The sequence below is a fragment of the Juglans microcarpa x Juglans regia genome, chromosome 3D (genome assembly GCF_004785595.1).
Source record: "Juglans microcarpa x Juglans regia isolate MS1-56 chromosome 3D, Jm3101_v1.0, whole genome shotgun sequence".
NCBI classification, from domain to species: Eukaryota; Viridiplantae; Streptophyta; class Magnoliopsida; order Fagales; family Juglandaceae; genus Juglans; species Juglans microcarpa x Juglans regia.
The window spans coordinates 15746631-15768176 of record NC_054598.1 but is presented as its reverse complement, the minus strand read 5'-3'; the positions used below and the strand labels follow the sequence as shown (position 1 = coordinate 15768176).

The window sequence follows — 21546 nt, the reverse complement described above, 5'->3', positions numbered from 1 at the left end:
GAACCTCTCTCAAGAACCTAAATTATAAGAAAGAATGCCACAAAGGTTGTGATTTACCTTTGATGAGTTCGAAAGTTCATTCAAGAACAAAAGGAGATAAACTCATCTCACAATCAATAAATTCATCAAATTTCATAAACTAATTAAAATGAGGCTACCAAGAGTATTTAAACCAAAACCTAATTAAAATCCTAACCAAAGTAAATCCCCATCTTCCAAAACTACCCTTGAGTGAATAGTATCGCGGCTATAATAATTTACATATCTCAATCCCCCCAAAACTCTAGGTTAACATAAAATCCTTTTCCAAAATACCCTTGGGCAAAATACAAGGCTTTCCCAAAAGAAACCCTAGCTGCAAATTAAAATCATCCCTAAACTACCCTTAAAAACTTCTCCTGAAGCCCTAGTTCATAAAACATAAAACATATGTAATTGAAACATCCTTAAGCCCCATTATTCCAGACTAATTCCTGTAACTAATAAAATAAGCCCTTTTAATAAATTAAACAAGGTCCAAACAATAACTCTAGCTCATGTCTTCTATAGCTTGTATCAAGTGGATCAAAACTGGATCTCCTTCTCTAGAGCTCATCTTGAGTGTTGGAGTCTTGCTAGCTTCATCCCAAGTGGATTGCTCTAATCCTTGCATTGTCTCCTTGATCTTCTTGGCTCTTCACCTTGTAATTGGCCCATCTAGAACTTGCGAAGGATTTTTTAAGACTAGGTCAATCTTGGTGCCGATCATTCCGCCTCTCCTCGAAAGGATTCGACCTTGCATCTCCACCTACATCAAATGAAGAATGGTCAGAAACGTTGAAAGTAGAAAAAACATGATACTCAATTGGAAGATCCACTTTATATGCATTATCATTAATTTTCTCAACAATTTGAAAAGGTCCATCCAAGCTACTCCTATAATCAATAAGCAAAAGTATCAAAGCTGAATGAGTAAATGGATTAAAATCATAAACAATTTTGAAAGAAGAATAAGAAATAATAGTATGCAAGGTTTTATTATATGCACACTATAATTAGGCAAATGATACTCCCACAAACGTCCATGTAACAATTCAATGAATAACAAATGATACTCCTACAAACGTTCATGAAACACATCTAAAGTTTTCCTTATACCAACATGACCACTCCAATTATATGCAAACTCAATGAATGGTAAGCAATACTCCCACAAACGTTCATGCAACACGTTAATGAATGGCAAATAATACTCCCACAAATGTTCATGCAACATATCAATGAATGAAAAATGATACTCCCACAAACATTTATGCAACACGTCTAAAGTCTTTCTTACACTAAAGGTACCCACCAAACCACCATGTCTATCACATATAAGCAACTTACACATAAAACTAGTAGGCACACAAAGACATGAAATGAAGGGCAAAAGGGAATGTGAATCTCGGTTTTGGAAGAAGGAGGAGCCACATGTAAAAAAAAAAAAAAAAAGGTGCTTTTGGTTCCCAAAACAATTAAATGATGAGCTAGAGGAAGGGGGCATAGGGTTACATGCCACTTGGCATCCATGCATGAGTTTGGTTCATGCAAGAAGCTTTTTAAGTGTTTATAAAAGGGAATGAGCCGAAATGATACTCTCACAAATGTTCATGCAACATGTCAATGAATGACAAATTATACTCCCACAAACGTTTATGCAACACGTCTAAAGTCTTCCTTACACCAAAGGTATCCAACAAACCACCATGTCTATCACACATAAGCAACGTACGCATAAAACTAGGAGGCACACAAAGACATGAAATGGAGGGCAAAAGGGGAAGTGAATTTCAGTTTTGGAAGAAGGAGGAGCCACATGTAAAAAAAAAAAAGGTGCTTTTCTTTCCCAACACAATTAAATGATGAGCTAGAGGAAGGAGTCATAAGGTTACACGCCACTTGGCATCCATGCAAGGAGCCCAAAACCCTAGGACCTTTGGCCATTTTGTGTATTTGATGGGAACCAAAGTGGGCCTAGACTTAAAAATCCTTTGCAAGTTCCAGATAAGCCAATTACAAGACCAAGAGCGAAGAAGATCAAGGAAGCAATGCAAGGATTGGTGCAATCCACTTGGGACGAGTTGAGCAAGAGCTGAATATTCAATATGGGCTTGAGAGAAGGAGATCCAGTGATCATCCACGTGATACAAGCTATGGAACAGTACAACATAAATTAGAGCCTATTATTATGATTATGTGATTGAAGGTCATGGACTTGTTTATTTCATTAAAATGATTTATTTTATTAGTTATATGAATTAGTCTATAATAATTGAGTTTGAGGATGGAATTTTTGGGAAGGCCTTGTATTTTGGCCAAAGGCTTATTTGGAAAGTTACTTTTAAGGAACTAGGGTTTAAAGAGGTATTGTAGCGAGTTACTGTAGTCGTGACACTATTCACTCAGGGGCATTTTTGGAAGATGGGGATTTATTTTGGCTAGGGTTTGATTAGGTTTTGCTTTAAATACTCTTTGTTGTCTCATGTTAAGAAGTTTATGAAATTTGATGAATTTATTCATTGTGAGTTGAGTTTATCTCCTCTTGTTCTTGATTGAACTTTTGAACTTACCAAAGGCAAATCACAACCTTTGTGGCGTTCCTCCTTGTAATTTGGGTTCTTGAGGCAGGTTCTTCAACGGGTCTAGATTTTAATATAATCTAGATTCTTGTAACAAGTTCTCATCGAGTCTAAATTCTCCATCCTTTGACTTGATTTTGGCTTTCTTGGGTGAGTTTTCAAATTAATTGTGGGTTCAAGGGATTCCATTCTCGCGGGTTCATATCATTTGGTATCAGAGCCAGGTTTCCAATCAGGTCTGATTCTATCTTTTAATTTATTGCATCCTTCAATTTAATTCTAGAGCTACATTGTTCTAGGGTTGCCAAAAAAAAAAATGCAGAAACAAAAAGTTAGCTGCCAAAATTCTTAGGGTTTTGGGTTTGGTTTAGATTTGCATCACCTAGGATTTCAAAATTTTAGGGTTTAATGCATCTCTAAGTTTGTCAATTGCTTGGAGTGTCGTTCCATTGATTCTCTTCTATTTCGTTGTCGATTCTTGTGTACTTGAATTCAATTGCTTGATTTTTACAATGAGTATTGCTGTTTGTGATTGAATTAGAGAAGAAAAAGGAAAAGAAAAGAAAGGAAAGAAAAGGAAAGAATAGAAAAGAAATGAAAGGAAAAAAAAAAAGAAAAAAAAATTCAAAAACTAAAAACAAAAAGGAAGAAGAAGAAAAGAAAATGTAGCATATTCAAAGGTTGCTACATAGTTACAACAACGAGAAAGAAAAATATTTGTTGATTGAGCTTTATCATCAAAGGGGAAGAATACATCTTTCTAGTTGATATCTTGTTTTATAATTACTTTTTCCCTCGTATAAATTCCTTGAATCTCGTGTCATTTTATTCCTTCATTGTTTCTTGTTTCTTGGATCTATATTACTGGTTGGAATAATACAAGGTTGTATTGTATTGATTTAGTTCAACTAGTTTTTAAAGAACTTGAGCGGGAAAACTATTTAGGTAAAAGGCAAGAGAGTGTGAGACTATTATCGGGAAAAAGCCAATTAAGAGTGAAACACGAGTGGAGTGCCGTTATTCGAATGTAAACACATAAGAGATTGTGTGAGGCTTTCCACTAACATTACTTTTGTGTAGCACATTATGATGTCTCGTAGGAGTGAGTCATCACCAAAGGGGATGGCAAATAACTCATCCTTTGTGTTACAAGCCATGCAACAACAGTTTGAGTGGTTGAGCTTGGTGTTGGGTGAAGTGAGGGATAATATGAATCATCAAGAAGCAGTGATTAGAAATTTGCAAGGTGGGAGAGATAGGAGGCGACGTGAGCCTAGTATTGAGAATGGAGAGTATGGTGAGGATGTGGAAGACCTAACATCTGAAGTTGGTTTCGGTAGACATAGAGGAGTTAGGCGTGAAAGAGGACTTAGGGCAAAGCCAAGGGGTCGAGATGGAGTAGATAAGAACCTTAGGAGCATCAAAATGAAAATACCATCATTCCAAGGTAGAACTGACCCTGAAGTTTATTTAGAGTGAGAGAAAAGAATAGAGTTGGTGTTTGATTGTCTTAATTACTCTGAGGAGAAGAAGGAGAAGTTGGCGGTAATTGAGTTCACTAATTATGCGAGTATTTGGTGGGATCAATTAGTGACCAATAGGAGGAGGAATCTTGAGAGACCTGTAGAAACTTGGAGAGAGTTGAAATCTATCATGAGGCGGATATTTGTACCTAGCCACTACTATAGAGACCTCTACCAAAAACTATAAAATCATACACAGGGGTCTAAGAGTGTAGAGGATTACCATCAGGAGATGGAGGTGGCTATGATTTGAGCTAATGTAGTGGAGGATCGGGAGGCCACGATTGGCTATATTTTTTAGTGGGTTGAATAGGGAGATAGCCAATGTAGTTGAGTTACAACATTATGTGGAGGTAGAAGACATGGTACACATGGCTATGAAGGTAGAAAGGCAGTTGAAAAGAAAGGATACATCAAGGTATACTTTGGTTTCTAGTACTCCTTGGAAACCAAAGTGAGACAAAAATGATCAAGCTATAACAAAGGGGAAGACCAAACCACCTAAGGGAAAAGATGAGGGTGAGGCTGAAACTTCAAGAAAAGGAGAGAATGAGTTAAAAAACAATTGTGAGGCCGAGACTTCAAAAAAAGAGGAGAGTGAAAGAAAAAAAGAGAGATGAAAGGAAAAAGAGAGTGAGAGGAAAAAAGAGAATGAGGCCGAAACATCAAAAGAAAGAGAGAGTGAAAAAGAAAATAGAGAGGTGGCTGAGAGTCAAGAAAAAAAGGGCGGAGCCACGAGAGGAAAAAGAAAGAGAGATGTAGAGAGAAACAAAAAGACAAAAGTGAGCTTTTATGCTAAGGCAAGCTTTTATACTAACGAATTTAACGACTCTTTGCCTAGTGTTGCTGTTTGTTTGTTGCAGGGATATGAGGTCATGATTTCTAGTGGTGTGTTTAGTGGATTGTCACCTATTAGAGAGATAGAGCATTACATTGATTGTGTGTCGGGTGCAACAATTCCTACCCGACCTTTCTTTGACGAACATGAGTCCTTGAAGTACTTGAAGGGACAAGGTAAGTTGAATAGAAAACATGCCAAGTGGGAGGAATTCATTGATACCTTTCCTCCTGTATTCAAATACACACAAGGTATGGAAAATTTTGTGGTTGATGCTTTACCAAGAAGGTATGTCCTTGTCTTCATTTTAGATGCAAAATTGTTGAGACTTGAATATGATAAGGAATTGCATGCTAATGATGGTGACTTTGCTAGTGAGTGTGGAACATTTGAGAAAGCATCGTTTGGTAAGTTCTATAAACTAGATTGGTACTTGTTTAGAGAGAATAGATTTTCTATGCCTACTAGTTTTATGCGTAAGTTGCGTGTGTGTGATAGACATGGTGGTTTGTTGGGTAACCTTGGTGTAAGGAAGACTTTTGTTGTGTTGCATGAACGTTTGTGGAAATATCATTTGCCATTCAATGACGTGTTACATGAACGTTTGTGGAAGTATCATTTGTCATTCATTGATGTGTTGCATGAACGTTTGTGGGAATATCATTTGCCATTCATTGACGTGTTGCATGAACATTTGTGGAAGTATCATTTGTCATTGATTAACGTGTTGCATGAACGTTTGTCGGAGTATTGCTTACCATTCATTGAGTTTACATATAACTGGAGTGGTCATTTTGGGGTAACGAAAGCTTTAGGTTTTTCAACGGGTCTAGATTTTAATATAATCTAGATTCTTGAAACAAGTTCTCATTGGGTCTAGATTCTCCATCCTTTGACTTGATTTTGGCTTTCTTGGGTGAGTTTTCGAATTGATTGTGGGTTCAAGGGAATCCATTCCCGCGGGTTCATATCAGTGTTGCTATTGCAAGTTTCAGTCATCACCTTTTTCCTTCAGGTTTCTATCACTTTCTTACCAACCAAACACTGTCCACAATATTTTCTTTCCACCCAAACATCCTTTTGAGTATAAGCAAAGTGAAGAGATACTTGCAAGAGGAAAACCTAGAAGGTGTGAAACCAACTTTTATTTTGTTCTATACACACACGTGCACAGCTTCAAGAGAGAGTGAAGATTCAGTTTAAACATAGTTCATCTAGAACTCATGCTCACTTATAATGCTCACTTATACACACTTGAGCTAGAGGAGATAACCCATATCTTTGAAAGATTTTCACATGAATCCACAATCTCACATACACGGCTAGGTTAGGGTTTTCTTCAAAAAAAGATAAATGTAACCCTACTTGTTTTAAGCCTCAAAGCATGGTGTTTTTGAGGTAAGAGAGTCACGGCCTTAGTGAGTATCACGAGCTAGTGTTTGTTATAGTCTAGTTTCGGATTCAAGAAAGGAGGGTCTGAATGCATGAAGACTTTTTCTTGGAAGAAGAAAAGGATGTAAAGAGCACTACACATGAACACATGGGTTAGGGTTTTTCGTGAACAATGATCCTAACTAGTATTACATGAAATTTTCTCAGCTTGCTAGAGATACATATTTCAGATTTTTGTAAGTACACCTCTAACTTGTATTTGGATATTTTATGCATATGATTTGTGAACTTGTTGATTGTTTAGGTTTTGTATGGTCATTTGTGACATTGTTGCTCTTCCATGTGCTATGAACTTCTCTTGACATGATTATTTTTAAAGTATGATTAAAATGGTCTATGGAAGATGTGTATGTTATGAAAAATGGAGTAAGAAGCCATGATAGGGTTTCGGTTTGTATTATGCTTGTTTGAACATGAGTGTTTGTCATTTCATCATTTTGGTATGGGAATAAGTTCGTGAAAATATCATCCATAACCATAAGAAAATGTTTCGGTCATCCATGAGAATTCTTTATTAAAGACTTTGCTCAATACATCAGAAAATTCTAAGTTCATGAAAATTGATTGGAATGCATCTTTCCCTACATAAGAGTTTTTGGCCAACCCTATGGATGAAGTAAGATCATTGGTGTTTTAAGATTAATGTGTTAAGAATGATTCTTGCTCATGAAAATTGGTTGGAATGTATGCTCTTGATTGATGTGAATGACTTCAAATTGTGATAAAGGAACATGTTCGCATGTTCTAATATTTTCAAGTTGTAACGCGATATATATTGCATGCATGAACGTCTAATGGTTATTGTAACACCTTGTTTAATTAAACCTTGATTAACCCTTGAGTACTCTAGATTAGACTCTTAATTATGGGTTAATCACTTTCATTCAGGTTGATAGTGAGATTAGCATTAATTATGGTACTTAGTGTTAATAAGTGAAGGATTAAGAGAGGCAAACCCATTAGTAATTTTGGTGAGGTTTTTTTTTTGGACCCAAGTGCATTCATGGGCCTAGCCCAAGAAAACCTTGAACCAAACCCTTAGGAAATCAAGGCTATTTTTGGCCCAAGTATAGGAAGGCATAAGGCCTTTGGTGTAGATTGGAGCCTTGCTCTTTTCAAGCCCACAAGACCCAAAGCCATGTTTGGACTCATTTCACCATTCAAAGACCAAAGGCCCAATATACCATACCACTAGTTTCCTTAAGCCCAAATCACACTCAAAGTACCCAAATTAAGTTTTGAAAATTGGCTAAAGCCATTAACCATCATACTTGTGGTTAGTGCACTTTAAGCCATGCTTTGAACCTAAATCATGCTTAATCGTTTCTTAAAACTTTTAATTCAACTTTTCTTGAATTAATACTCCCTTAAACTATGATTAGACCATGTTAATACCTTAACTAAACCATCCCACATGTCATTAAGAAAAATGACATAACAAGCCCAAACCATGCTTCAATCGGTTTTGTGCATTGCCCTTGAGCCCAACATTTTGCGGTTTTTCCTCAAGGGTAATATGGTCCTTAAACACCTCATCAGATCCTCCCAAACTCAATTTGAGCCTTGGACGAAATTGGTTGCATCAACCATTGCAAAGATCCAAACCGGCCTCCTGCCATAGTTTGCACCACCACCCCACGCCACCTCCTTCTCCACCCAATCACCAAAATGTCTCATGACCATCCTGAAGGATTTTGACTCATTTTTGCTGCCCCAAAAATAAAAAACTAAACTATTTTGTGCCACCCACAAAACCACCTCTATCTACTAGTTTTCAAGGGTGGTTTGAGGGATCTTCTGCCACCCAAATGATGCCCCACGACCTGGAATCATCTACAGGACTCTTGCTCCTATTGTGGGGAGGAAATGATGGTGGTTTAGGGCACTATTTCATTCTGCACAAGTGACCTAAGCTCATGCAAGCAAATCTAGAAATTCTCCAGATTTGAGCACCTCCCACTTCATCCAATCACCAAGCACCTAGGCAACGCCCCTCACCCCTTGGCCACCTATAAATACTTCCCTCCTCTTCTCATTTCACTCACACCACAGCTCCAAGCATCATTTTGAGCATTGAGAGCATTTCCCCCTCTTAGAGATCAAAAGAGTGCAAGCCGAGTGAGTTTTGGTGAGTTCTTGAGTGTTCTTGTGTAAGGCAGTCTAGAGTACTTGGAAAGCCACAAAAGTTTTAAGTTCTCTTCCTTTTGATCTTAGCTAGCATTTAAATCTTTGTTTCCAAGTGTTGGTATGAAACTTGGTTGAGTTTTGAGAAGGTTATGATGCTTAATGCAAAACTGGGTCAATTAAAGGAAGGCTTGAATGATTGAATGTTTTTAATTGAAAATTTAGCTATGGAATGTCCTAAGCATAATTTTATATGATTTATCATTGTCCTAACATGATTATGGAAGGTTACATTTGTGGTTAGAAGCATGCCATGATAGGTTTTAAATCTATCTTGTTTTGATTATCAAGCATGAATCTGTTTTAAGCATATTGGTGATTAAGGATTTCTTAGCTTTGATTAAATGATGGGTTTGAGAGATGAAGATCCAATGATCATCCACGTGATACAAGCTATGGAACAGTGCAACATAAATTAGGGCCAATTATTATGAATATGTGATTAAAGGCCATGGACTTGTTTATTTCATTAAATGAGCTTATTTTATTAGTTATAAGAATTAGTCTAGAATAATTGGGTTGAGGATGCTTGGCCCACATATGTGTTATTTCTTATGAACTAGGGTTTTTGGAAAGACCTTTTATTTTGGCCAATGGCTTATTTGGAAAGTTACTTTTTAGGAACTAGGGTTTCAAGAGTTATTGTAGCGAGTTACTATAGCCATGATACTATTCACTCAGGGGCATTTTTGGAACATGGGGATTTATTTTGGCTAAGGTTTGATTAGGTTTTGCTTTAAATACTCTTTGTAGCCTCATTTTAATTAGTTTATAAAATTTGATTAATTTATTCATTGTGAGTTGAGTTTATCTTCTCTTATTCTAGAATGAAGTTTTGAACTTATCAAAAGCAAATTACAACCTTTGTGGTGTTCCTTCTTGTAATCTGGGTTCTTGAGATAGATTCTTCAACGGGTCCAGATTTTAATATAATCTAGATTCTTGAAACGAGTTCTCATCGGGTCTAGATTCTCTATCCATTAACATGATTTTGGCTTTCTTGGGTGAGTTTTCAAATTAACTGTAGGTTCAAGGGATTCTATTCTTATGGGTTCAAATCGCTAAAGATGTTAATGATCATTAGTGATTAAAAAAAAATCTCATATGCATGCATTCATAGGGATCAATAGTTTAAAAAACACATAGGCATTAACTAGGATGCATGCCATCGGGTGGGACTAATTAGACAAGTTCCACTTTAAAATTTGAAAATCCAAAGGCATAGATGGTTTTAGAATGCAAAAAATATGAAGTCCATGAAATCTAGTTAAATTTGGAGTTCGTTTACAATTAGTGAAAATTTAGGGCCTAAATGAAAATTTTTGAAAGTCTAAGGGTATTTTTGTAAATACTCAATTTTTTAAACCTTTGATTTTGAACCTATCCATAAGAGTATTAATCCTAACTTAGTATACATATGATTTACACTGCTATGATGCTAATTTTGAATTTCTACAGAAGTTTGTAAGTTGGCCTTTAAATTTCACATTGATAGATTATTTATGAATTATTGATAAATGTTCATTTATATTTCAATTATCATTTTGAGCATAAAACATCATGTTATATGATACATTGAGTACATACTTACAAGACATGTGATATTTTCACCATTTTTAGTATATTGCATATAAATGTCATTTTTTATAAAACTTGCTACATATGCGCATGCCATGAAACATATTTTCCAAAACATTGCATGAAAATCATTTTGTCACGACCCCAAAGTCTAGAATGGGGAATTATCCTAGTGGAACTCCTCTGTCCACCTTAGAGTGTTTAATATTAGAGTGGTAACCCCCGGGTTGACGAAGAATAGTCAACAGTCTTCAAATGAGTTCTTTTAAAGAACGTCGGAGCGAAATCAATTTGAACACTCACCCAAGAAAGTCAAAAATTAAGTCAACAGATGGAGAATCTAGACCCGTTGGGAACTCATTTCAAGAACCTAGATTATAAAACTCTAACCAAAATAAATCTCTTTCTTCCAAAATACCCTTGAATGAATAGTATCGTGGCTACAGTAACGTCTTGAAATCCCAGTTCAACAAAATAATAACTTTCCCAACATGCCCTTGAATAGGCTCCCCCTTTATGTCTTTCTCATAATAAACCCAATTATTCTAAACTAATAAAATAAGTCATTTAAATGAATTAAATAAATTGAAAGCCTTCAAGTGCCTAAAGCCTTTAAGTCATGTTGTTGTCCTCTTCCATAGCTTGTATCAAATAAATCAAAACTGAATCTTCATTTTCAAGCCCATCTTGAATGTTGAGCTCTTGCTAAACTCATCCCAAGTGGATTGCACCAATCCTTGTATTGTCTCCTAGATTTTCTTGGCTCTTGGCCTTATAATTGGCCCACATCTGGAACTTGCAAAGGATCTTTAAAACTAGGTCCATGTTGGTGTCCATCATAGTTGTTTAACTTATTGAGATTTCAAGTAAATCTCACCCTTTTATGGGACCACTATCTCGGAATGATAGAAGTTGTGTCAGGGATTGACCAAGACGGGATTGATGGAGCACTAGATCCGCATGATTGAGGAGAGAGCCGATCTGGAGAGGAAGTTGAACTTAATTTTGATGTTCATTGCCTAAGTCCTTTATGCTTTGGATCTCATGAAAAAGTTGATATGACTTTGTATATAGGTCTATGCTACTTTAGTATTTTGAACATGATGATTATCTAATGAAGTTGAAATCTTTTAGTTATCCTGGCATACTTTTCACCTTAACCTTTTATTTCCGTTGCGATTATTGAATATTGCTAGTTGCATACTAGGATGTATTGCATATTAATTGTCATGAATGAGGGTATGTAACCTTGTATTGTATGTCCCGACTTTCTAAGTCTCCATTCTATCCCAATCGGGGATTGGGGGTGTCATAGTTATAATGAAGCATTTCGGCATTTCATGTGTCTTATGAGAGTTTTAAGTTCATTGTCTGTCACATGCATTAGGATTGTGAAAACCCTTTGAAAGGAAAAAAGTCTTTTTTTTAGTAAAGTTTTTATCACGACCCCAAATGTTGAGATAGGGGAGTGTCCTAATGTGACTCATCTATCCTCTCAATTGAGTTTAAAATGGAGGGATGTCCTTGGGTCGACGCAATACCGTCGGCCTATCTCGAATGCAAGATCGTACTTTAAGCTAGTGGGTGCACCTACGTTGAAGGTGAAATGTGAGCTGCATTATATGAAAGACAAGATGTAGTCACCTTGGTCAAAGTGGCCAATGGTTGTTGCGATAACTAGCGGGGAACACACAATACATAAGGGAACCGTGAGATATCCAATTATATGTCATAAGGTAAGAAAGGCCACGAACTCATAAGTATGTTAGTGAACAAGTCTGAAATGAAGAAAGAATGTTTACGAAAGCAAAAGTTATGAAATGTCATGATTTTACACGATGTCTTTTGGAAGGTCAAGTGCATAAGTATAAGTTCATGTCCTTGCATTCATTGTTAAGTTTGCTTCATATGCTTATAATATATGTTGCACGTTATTTGTTTACTTACTAAGATTTCTCGAAATCTCACTGTTGTATTTACCCACTGTCATTCCCTACTCGGAGTGATAGAAGTTGTACCTGGTACACAAGACCATTAAGTATGGATAGAATCTGTGAAATAATAGAGGATTAGTTCACCATGGAGGCTCGTCGTCAATGTACCTTAGAATTGCTCAAGGTGTCAGCTCAGCGACTAAAAAGATTGTAGATATTATCGATGAGTCCGATGCCGATTTTTCAACACTGGACCATCAAAAGATGTTAAGACTTAAGCAAGACATGACTTTTGTGTCAAGACATCTAGAGCAAGCTAAGAACTCTGTTGTAGAGGATAAGGAAATAGCCATGAAATTGGGTTTGGATATAAACGTCCGACCGTCTAGGCAAATATTCTCAAGTCTGCTAGAGGATGGGACCTTCGTTCTGACCCACACCACTTTTGGAAAATGACTTCCGTTTAGCTTTGATGTTTTGGTCTCGTGTTTTTGGGAGTTCTTTAGAAACTCATAACAACTAATGATGTTATGAGGGGTAGATAACCCATCAAAATCTTCTTTGCACCAAAATGACCCATCAAACCAAATCCATGCACAAGCAACTCACGCATAAGACTAGTAGGCTCACAAAGTCTATTCTCTTTAAACAAATACCAATGTAGTCTATAGAACTGACCAAACGATGCTTTCTCAGGTACTCCATACACACCAACCAAGCCATCATCATTAACATACAATTTTTTTTATCATATTCAAGTCTCATTAACTTTGCATTTAAATCATGACAAGGACATACCTTGTTGCTAAAACATCAATCACAATATTTTCCTTACCTTGTATGTACTTGATTACATGAGGAAATGTCTCAATGAATTGTACCCACTTGGCATGCATTCTATTCAACTTACTTTGTCCCTTCAAGTGTGTCAATGACTCATGTTCTTCAAAGAAAGGTCAGGGAGGGATCGTCACAACTGGCACAAAACCAATGTAAGGCTCTATCTCTCCAATAGGTGGCAATCCACTAAACACGCCATTAGGAATCATGACCTCATATCCCTGCAACAAAGAAACAACAACACTAGGCAAAGAGTCATTAGATTCGTTAGTATAAAAGCTTGCCTTAGCAGAAAAACTCACTTTTGTCTTTCTATTTCTCTCTGCAATCTCTTTCTTTTTCCTCTTGTGGCTCCACTCTTTTTTCTTGACTCTCAGTCACCTCTCTATTTTCTTTTTCACTCTCTCTTTCTCTTGTTTTTCCTCTCACTCTCTTTTTCCTTTTCACTTTCTTTTTTTCTTTCACTCTCCTCTGTTTTGAACAACCTCACTTTTCAGTTTCAACTGGTCTCCATCTTGAACTATTGACCTCACAATTATTTTTCAACTGGTCTCCATCTTGAACTCTCGGCCTCACAATTGTTTTTCAACTCACTCTCTCTTTTTCTTGAGGTTTTGGCCACACCCTCATCTTTTTTCTCTCATTTCTCTCTCTCTCTCTCTCTCGCTTTCGGTCTCACTATTTCTTTTTTCCTCAATCTCATCCTCACTTTTACTATTTTTTTTTTATCAATCTCACTTTTCAGCTGTGGTTGGTCCTCATGGACTTGTGTTAGAGTTAAAGGAACAAGTTTGATTATTTTTTCATCATTTTCAAAACTGTAAATGTTTCTTAACCAATCATGGACCACTTTCCTATCACACTATAACGGCTTTCTCAACAAAATATGACAGCATGCATAGGCACTACATCACAAAGCATCATATCTTGGTATTTCTCAATTGAAAAAGAAACTAGCACTTGCTTATTTACCCTAACCTCCTCACAGTCAGTCAACCACTTCAACTTGTATGGTTTAGGGTGTTTCAAGGTAGGTAAATTCAATTTCTCAACTAAAGTAGTGCTAGTCAAATTAATACAACTCCTCCCATCAATGATCATACTACATACCTTATTGTTGGTGTGGCATCTAGTATGAAAAATGTTCTCACTCTGCTGCTCTATATCATCCATCTTCATTTGTGTATTGAGTGCATGCCTGGCAACAAGAGAATCACCATACTCTTCATTCTCATTCCCATAACACTAGACTCACGTCGCCTCCTATATCTCCTGCTCTGTAGATTTCTAATTACCGCTTCTTGATGATCCATCATATCCCTCACTTCACCCAACACTAAGTTCAACCGGTCAAACTCTTGTTGCATGGCTTGCAACACAAATGATGAGTTATCTGCCATCTCCTTTGGTGATGAGTTACTCCTATGAGACATCGTAATGTCCTGCACTAAAAGAATGTTAGTGAAAAATATCACACACTCCCTTACGTATTTACACTCGAATAATGGCACTCCACTTGTGTTTCACTCTTAATTGACTTTTTCCCAATAATAGTCTCATACACTCTTGCCTTTTACCTCAATAGTTTTCCCGCTCAAGTTCTTTAAGAGCTAGTTGAACTAAATCAAGACAATGCAACCTTGTATTATTCCAACCAGTAATATAGATCCAAGAAACAAGAACAAGAAATAAGGAAGGAATAAAATGACACGAGACTCAAGGAATTTATATGAGGAAAAGAGTAATTAAAAAACAAGATACCAACTAGAAAGATGTATTAAGCCCCTTTGATGATAAAACTCAATTAGCAAATGTCTTTATTTCTCTTTGTTGTAACTATGTAGCAACCTTTGAATATGCTACTTTTTCTTTTCTTCTTCTTTTTTTTCGAATTTTATTTTATTTTATTTTCCTTTCCTTTCGTTTCTTTTATTTTCTTTTCCTTTCTTTTCTTTTCTCTAATTCAATCACAAGTAGCAATACTCAATTGTGAAAATCAAACAATTGAATTCAAGCACACAAGAATTGACAATGAAGTAGAAGAAAAATAATAAAATGACACTCCAAGCAATTGATAAACTTAGAGATGCAAGAAACCCTAAAATTTTGAAGCCCCAAGTGATTCAAATTTTAGGCAAACCAAAAACCCTAAGGATTTCAGCAGCCTACTTTTTTTTTTTTTTTTTGCAACCCAAGAACAATGAAGTCCAGAATTAAATTTAAAGATGCAAGAATTAAAAAATAGAATCAGACTTGATTGGAAACCGAGTTCTGAATACCAAATGATATGAACCCGTGGGAATGAAATCCCTTGAACCAACAATCAATTTGAAAATTCACTCAAGAAATCCAAAATCAAGCCAATGGAAATTTTAGGCCCGTTGAGGAACTCGTTTCAAGAACCTAGTTTATATGAAAATCTAGACCCGTTGAAGAACCTGTCTCAAGAACCCAAATTATAGGGAAGAAAGCCACAAAGATTGTGATTTACCTTTGATAAGTTTAAAAGTTCATTCAAGAACAAGAGGAGATAAACTCAACTCATAATGAATAAATGCATTAAATTTCATAAACTAATAAAAATGAGGCTATAAAGAGTATTTAAACCAAAACCTAATTAAAACCCTAGCAAAAATAAATCCCCATCTTCCAAACACACCCCCGAGTGAATAGTGTCACAGCTACAGTACTCGGCTACAGTAACTTACATATCTCAATCCCTCAAAATTCTTAAGTTAACATAAAATCCTTTCCCAAAATACCCTTGGGCGAAATACAAGGCCTTCCTTAAAGAAACTCTAGCTGCAAATTAAAACAACCCCTAAACTACCCTTAAAAACTTCTTTTGAAACCCTAGTTCATAAAACATTTGTGGGCCAAGTATCATCAAACTTGATTATTCTATACTAATTCCTATAACTAATAAAATAAATCATTTAATTGATTTGAACAAATTGAAAGCCTTCAATAACAATATGCTCAAACAATAACTCTAAGTCATATCTTCCACAGTTTGTATCAAGTGTATCAAAACTGGTTCTCCTTCTTTTATATCTTGAGTGTTGAGCTCTTTCTAGACTCGTCCCAAGTGGATTGCACCGATCCTTTTATTGCCTTCTTAATCTTCTTGGCTCTTGACCTTGTAATTAGCCCCTCTGGAACTTGCAAAAGATCTTTAAGACTAGGTCCATCTTGGTTCCCATTAATAAGACCGACGACTGTTGATAGCACTTGTAATGTTCTTGATTCTTCTCTGCTTTGAACCTAGAATGCAACTCAACATGAACTCACAGAATATCAACACAAAAAATGCTCATGAACAAGGCTTTATTATAAACCTTGTAGAGAATTTTCGAGGAATTCTCAACCTCCAAGAATCAAGAATGAACTTTCCAGAATGAATTCATTAGGCTCACCATCTCTATTTATATACACGTAGAGGAGAACCCAGATCAACAAAACTATCCAAAAGGATAATTAAAATAACTCAAAATGCACAAACTTACAATTTGTTCAAAACTCACCTTTTTCACTAAAGTCTAAACGCATGGCAAAAGAACAAAACGCTCACTTAATATTCTCTTACAAAACTCATTGTTTTATTAAACCTTTTTCCCTACCGTTATTCAGTTATTCTTCAGCAACGACTTTCCCTCTTTAACAACCACTTCAACAACTACTTCCGATAACTCCCCAGCAACCCTCCTTCTTCAAGGCTTTGCCCAAAAGCACCTGTGACACACCACTTCCCTACCGTGAGTTTTGACGATTAGGTAAATATGTTTGAATTTTTTTTACTGTGATGTTGGTTGAATTTGTATATTTTTCTCAATTCTATCTACAAACATAGTGTAATGGCCCGATCCCGAATGCCCGGAGAGTTAGCTCTTAATACCTAATATCAACTTCAATAACACAACTATAAAGTCCATAAAATTTCATAAAATACTAATTCACTCAACCCAAAAATCTATGTTCCTTCATAGGAACAAGAAAAAAATTCTCAATAACATAAATTAGAACTCTCCAAAGAATTGAAAATATCCTTAATTCATCAAATCAAAATAATCGAAAATAAATCAATTTACAAACTACGACTCTCAAATAAGCACTTGTACCCTTAGACACTTATTCCACTACGATCATCACACCTTGCTAAAACTTCCTATTCTTGTTCTCCAGCTGAACCATCAAAATTATCTGAAAAATATATGGAGACAAGGGTTGAGTTATCAACAACTCAGTAAGCAGAGGACATATACTAGTGTGTAAACATGAGATTTACAGAGTTCAGAATGTAGAACAAAATATTTTCTTTCAGAATACAGAATCAGAATTTTTGTTTTCAAAATGCAACGTCAGAACACGTTATAAAAAATATCAGAGCGAAAGTTAAAAAATATTCATAATCAAAATCCCTTTGGCATAGCATAAATTGAAACATCACATCACATCTTATCTTATCATATCAGAACAGGTACCATATTTAACCCCTGTGGTAGGGTTGTGCAAATCTCGGTAGTTAACCGAGCAGAAACAGAATGTGAATCTTCCCTTTATTCATTCTCAGAGCCCCGAGTATGCACATAGGAAAGTCCACGTAGAAAACCACTTTGTTTCCAAAGTGAGTGCACCAGAAACAGAAAAAGTTGGTACCAACCCGAACAGATGCCACAATTTTACACCCATGGTAAGGTCAAAATAGAACAGAAATAGAAAAAAATGTTATGCTAGAGGTTTTTAGAAATCACATCATATCATATCAGAGTAGAGAACATCTTCAGAACAGAACATAATTAGATCATAAAAACATAATTTATGCACAAAATTTTATATTCACTCCCTTTTGCAAAGTTCAGAAACAAAATGTCAAAAATAAACTCATGTCTACAACAGTCATGACAAAGAATACTTTCTTCTTAAACAGAATCTCATGAGTAATGCAGAACAAATAAATGAGGTAGTTCAAATTTCTTTTCATAACCAAATATGCATATTTTCCAAAAAATAACCTCAACTCATTTTATTTTAATGCAAAGTCTAGGATAGAAACCCCACTTACCTGGACTTCTTAGCTTTTTTCAAAACTTTCCTCAAAATGCCGAACAATAATTAATCTTCACGTATAAAATAATCACGTAATTTCCTTAAATTTTCAATCAAGCACATATTTCGATTTTTAAGCCTAAACTTCTAAAATAACTTATTTTAATTCCTCAAGACCTAAAATTCTCATAACCTCAAAATAAATCATCACTTTCTAAAATCATCAATGTCCATTTAATAACTCCGACTATGATATAAAAATCTAAGCTATTTACTATCGAAATCAAATTATAAAATTTATTACTAAGTAATATAATTATAACAAAATATTTTAAATTATACATCAAAAATTTAATAAACTAGATCATAATAAAAACGATACAACATTAATGTTTACATACCTTTGAAAGAAACAATTTAAATCACTTATAAAAATTATGTATTTAAGAGTTTGTAGAAAATTATAAAATAAAAATGATGCTCACCTTTACAAATTAAAAAATTAAAACTGACTAACATGACTTGTAATTAAAAGGGTAACATTGTAATTTCAACACAAAATATCTTATGCAAGACCAACTTTACGTGAGGTGTGTTTATAGGACCACCCATCCATAAAACAACAATTTGCGAAGTAGAGGCTCACCGAGAGAAGTGGAGTTGCGACAGAGTTGGGTGGATGCGAAAGATGCGTTAGTGGTGGTGGTTACTATGGCGGTGCACTGGAAGGGAGAGAGAGTAAGAGGGAGAAACACGGTGAGAGAGAGACAAAGTCATGATAGAAAGAGTGAAACATGGCGTGTGCATGGAGGTGTTACCGAGAGAGAGAGAGAGCAGTGGTTGAGGCAGAAGGGTGCAGATCAGTGGCTATGGTGGTTTTGATCAGTGGCCATGAACGAAGGTGGGGTGGTAGCTGTGGTTCACAGTGCCCTCCAAAGATGCTCTATTTTTTGGAGATAAAACAGAGGCTCAACGAGCTGACTTCGTGAAGAGGATGTACAGCTTCCACGTCAGCTACTTGTGGTGGTCTTCCGTGCGTGTGGGGGGTTACGGTTTATGGAAGGGATATCTAGGTGGTTGTCGGTTTCACGTGGGGATGGAGGCTAGGGCTTGCGATGCTACAGCAGGGGGATGTCGTGGCTTTGGAAAAACTGTGAGGGTGCAACGCCAGGGGTGGCTGTCTATGATTTCACTTGGCTGGGCAATGGATATCCTAAGGTGGTGCGGTGGCAGTGGGAAACCGAGAGGAAAGGGAGAAAAAAAAGAAGCGGCTATTCTAGGTTTTCGTTGAGGATGATGAACGTGTAAATATATATATAGATGAATGGATTACCAAAAGAAAACCCTAGAGATGAGAGAGTAACGTGCATGGGGAGGAAAATAGAGTCGTGTGGGTGAGGAAAACTGCTCATAAACTGATAGGTTTTCCAAGGTTTAAACAAACGGGTGTGGCCTTGTTCTGTAAACTGTTGGGCCAAAAGCTCAAAATAAAATCATTAGTTGATCCATAACATAAAAACCATAAAAAAAAAAAAAAACCTAAATATCAAGCTCAAATAATAATAAAAAAAAAAATCCATATTCCAACCATACAAAAACTAGGTCCTTGTGTTACACATTGTGAGAGGGGAAAAGATTTTAAAAGATTTTAATGGAATCCTAGGCTCAAAACCAAACACTTTGATCTGGAAACAAGTAAACGAAAACTGATAGGAATAGCAATAGACCATGACTATACACATCATAAATCCTCTTAGTCACAATAAAGAGAACCTTATTGATCCTAATCTTATATCAGAGAAACGAATGTGAACTAAAAAAAAACTCTTGGACTGTTTCTCAAGAACTATGGGCGAGTAGTCTTCAACTTTTTAGCCCCTGCACAACACTAATATCATCCACAAGCAATTAGCCAGCTAGAAGTGAGTTAATTAACATGTGTCCACTTACTTTTTCTTTTTTATTGTTTGTCTTCCATGTATAAAGCTGGATTGACCTTACATATACTTCTACCACATTTGATGTAACTTATAAAGATATGATGACAACAGAGCTTTTTAGAACCCTTTAACTTGGATATATACTCATTTGTAGTTCTTGTGTTTCAAGTTTCAAGATTTATTTAATTTTCTTTTTCTTGATTGTTGTTTTCATGCATACACCTGCGTGGCCATGAAGATGGAAACTCGACACTATGGAAATTTCTTGCTATGGTCCAATCTGAGTGGCCATGGAAGCTTCTGCCTTCCATTCCATTGTCTTGTAATTTAATGGCATAATATTCCATTGTCTTATAATTTAATCAAGCTCCCTATAATACTTAACATCCTTTCAAAGAAAAATGACTTTTGACTTGCATACTCGGTTTCAATGGCCATTGCAAGAAGCATTTCTTTTTTTTATAATAATGACATTTTTAAAGTTGATTATAGGATAAAGTTTTGTTTTACAACTCTAATCATTTGGTCTGGTGCTGCACTAAGGATTCTAGTGTGTTCCTATGAGAGATGTTGATCTGCATTGAGATGTTGATCTAATAATTTTGTTTTACAACTCTAATATCTATACATTTTAAGTTATGTATAGAGATGTTGGTCTACATTGATGATCAAGGTGAGCATAGAGCATATGCTGATATCTATACGTTGGATGTTTAGTACAATGATGATGTTTTTGCATTTTGATTAATTATAATATAAACCCTAGTTGTTAACGTGCGATAGAAAACCTTACAGAGAGACAAGAACTGCCGCCTTCGTGCTACCACCTTAGACCGGTGAGTGACCCCTCAACATCGGCACAGACAAGGTCGACGGACTCCGACGAACCTGCTGGGGGTCGTCCAGAGTAGGTCCTAGTGTTGATGACCTGGTTTTCTTTTTTTGCAAGTTTTCTCTTTGTGATTTATTGGAGACAACATCGACCACCGGCCAGTGTATCCTCACCACTGTCCCAAACAAGGTCGACAGGCCCCATCAATAGTGTTGAGGGCAGGCCAGGGTAGGTACTTGCACCGGTGACTTGCTTTTTTTGAAAGACACTTTCTCGGAGCCCTCCAAAGTCGCCCCTAGCGCCTCGACCACCAACGAGTGACTTCTCACCACCGGCCCAGACAAGGTCGACGGGCTCCGGCGATTATTTTGAGGGCCCTCTGACGTCGGTTCCCCTCCAGCAATGAGTTTTTTCAGTTGCATTGTGTTGGCACAGTACTAGTTTTTTGAGTTGCATTGGGCCTTTGCCTGCTACCTGCTTTTGACTTGAACAATAGAATCCGGCGACCGGAAGTCCATTTTATGGGCACATATCTATTTTTTACCTTAAGAGGATGAAGCGTGAGCAATGGGCACAATTTGCAATGGGATTTGATGATGATAACGTGCGATGTGGATTCATCTCAGTTGGAAGGCAAGAGGTGGTTGAAGGTGGAATAAAGAAATTTCGTTTTTACTAAAGAGGGATAAAATAGTTTTCGTATTTCTGAACGTAGCAAAAGGATAGCTAAGTTCATGTGTCTAGGGGGATGACAGCTTCCTGGGTGGCTAAGGGGATTG

The 21546-nt window shown here is 36.3% G+C and overlaps 1 long non-coding RNA gene across 1 annotated transcript; it reads right to left on the bottom strand.

Moving 5' to 3' along the window:
- Window positions 1-272: 272 nt before the first annotated feature.
- On the bottom strand, window positions 273-20001 carry LOC121256177. The gene is made up of 3 exons (XR_005938934.1): window positions 19885-20001; window positions 8403-8406; window positions 273-283 (listed from the first exon to the last, which is right to left on the bottom strand). It is a non-coding gene; the product is annotated as an uncharacterized LOC121256177 (long non-coding RNA).
- Between the last annotated feature and the right edge of the window lie 1545 nt (window positions 20002-21546).